Raw genomic sequence first — 2,500 nt, forward strand, 5'->3', positions numbered from 1 at the left:
AGCAGCCAATCTGCTCCCACAATTGAGCCTTTCTGTCTCAGTTGCGATAGTTTCTCCATATGATTAGTTGCCAGAAAAGGAGCACCCGACACCAGCGTCTTTCTGAAAAGTTAAATCATTCTCAGCTGGGAGCGCTGGGAGCCGGCGCACAAAAACGGCGGAGCGCTCTGAAAATAGATGCTGGGTGCAGCGCACTTTGAAACGTGCAGCAGAAAGTTCAGAGCAAACGTGCAGCAGAGAGCCACCAGAGACACTCCCACGGAGGAGGAGTTTGCAGTTGAGGGGGGTGGGGCACGCAGGGCACCATACAACACCGACCCAGACAGCAGGCTCGATGGACAGATTGGCAAACACAAGCTGGAATACCTGATGCCCACCAGCAGTAAATCAAGACCAGCAAGAAGGTGTAGGGTCTGCGCACGCAGTGGCCAGCGCTGCTGGTTGCAACTAAAAAATATTATTTTGCCATCAAAATTCCTTTGTTTTTGCTGTTTTATTGAAGGAAATTACTGTTCAGATATTTGAGGTGTCACTACATCAGAAAATATTAGCTTCAGAGTCAGTGATGTGCTTGAAATGCTTCATTTCACAAAAGGCTAATTATCTCCAGTTCTAGTTTGAAACATCTGTTTCTGGTGAAACCAACCTATCTAATACTGCTGATAACTAAAGAACGGAAAATGATACAAATAAACTTTTTTCTGATGATACAAGAGAGTCTCATCGTTTTTGGGCGTGTTCGGTGTTTACATAGTAATATCACACAATATTCTGTGGGTCTTGAGAAATCACTGAAAACGCTCTGAAAGGGCTGGCACTGGGAGCGTCCGTTTTCCGGAAATGGCTGGCAGCCAATGAGTTAAAAGCGTGGGTAAAGGCAAGGCGTAGGCAAAAGGCTTGGGTGCTGTGTGTGAACGTAGCCTCATTCATCTCGGTTTCCTTCTTGCCAGGGCTTTGCAGTTGACACACCTGGAAATTAAGCTAAAGCTACATTGCTAACTAGTGTTAGCTTGGGCATGCTGCAGACACACCAGCCAGGTGGAAACAACAACATACCTGGATTCTTCTGAGATGTTTCTAACGAAGAGGTAGCTACTTCGTCATTTTAACACCTGTTGCGATAATGTTGTTTTTTTTTGCCACAGGATGTCGCTGTTAAATTGACGTAAAATTTACCCGACTTCTTTCTGCGGATTGATATAGAGACACTGCATGAAATAGGCCACGCCCATCACGGGGGAAAGCTCTCCATTCATTTCCACACACCAGCGTCATTTTCCTTGAATTAAACATAGCTAAAAGCTGTTGTGTGGTTGGGCTGCGCAGACAAGAAATGTAAAAAATTGCCAATTAACGTTTTTTTGGACTCCCGAGGAAAACAAGGAAGCCATTGAGAATTGGCGAGAAGAGAAATGTGGATCTAGCTGTCAGTGAAGTAAGTTGGAGTGTTCATGTTCCGTATATATGATCTTTGTGTGCAACACACGACCATGCACGCGACATAGGAGAACGCCAGGATTGGGGGGGGAGTTTTTGTTTTCCCCCCTTTTGATGACGTGCTCTGCAGTGTTTCTATGGCTGGACGTGGTTCTCCGTGCATAGCAATGGTCTGTTATACAGAGATGACAGACCGCAGAATGCTGCGATTGACCAATCAGAATCAAGTATTCAACAAAGCCGTGTAATAAGGGCACATAACATGCTTACAGACAGACAGACAGACAGACAGACAGACAGACAGACAGACAGGGAGGGAGGCAGGGAGGGAGGCAGGTGGGCGGACGGACGGACGGAAGGGCGGATGGATGGACAGACAGACTGATGTCACAGCACAGACAGACAGACAGACAGACAGACAGACTGATGATTCTTTTAGTTGTTGCTCTCCGCTCTGCTCTGTGTTCTTTCCCTCTGTAATATGCTACGATGAAGGAGTGCACTTGACCTTGCATATGTTTTGAGTTTTGCTATTTCCTCTCCTCCCTCCCTCCCTCCCTCCCTCCCCGTCACCCCTGAGGCGAGGTCTGGCCCCATGCACCTCCACTCTAAATGACCCTCCACCTCCCACCTCCCACCCCCCTCTCCCCCCGCCATATAGGGCACCTTCACCCTCCTCAAATGTGTGTGTGTGTGCGTGTGTGTGTGTGTGTCTGTGCATTTCAGAGTGTGCGTGTGTGTGTGTGTGTGTGTGTGTCTGTGCATTTCAGAATGTGTGTGTGTGTGTGTGTGTGTGTGTGTGTGTGTGTGTGTGTGTGTCTGTGCATTTCAGAATGTGTGTGCGCGAGCCTTTGTCTTCAAAGTCAAGTGCATTTTTGTGCGCAGACTTAATGATAAGCCTACATAGTCCTCCTGTGCTGTGTTAGCCCCTCGAGCCCTCTCTGCCTTCTACATCCAGACCAACACCCCCCCTCCCACACACACACACACACACACACCCAGTCCAAGACCTGCCCGAATTAACAAAAGACAGACAGCACAGACAGAGAGAGAGGGAGAGGGA

The sequence above is a fragment of the Poromitra crassiceps genome (genome assembly GCF_964638095.1).
Source record: "Poromitra crassiceps genome assembly, chromosome: 4".
NCBI lineage: Eukaryota > Metazoa > Chordata > Actinopteri > Beryciformes > Melamphaidae > Poromitra > Poromitra crassiceps.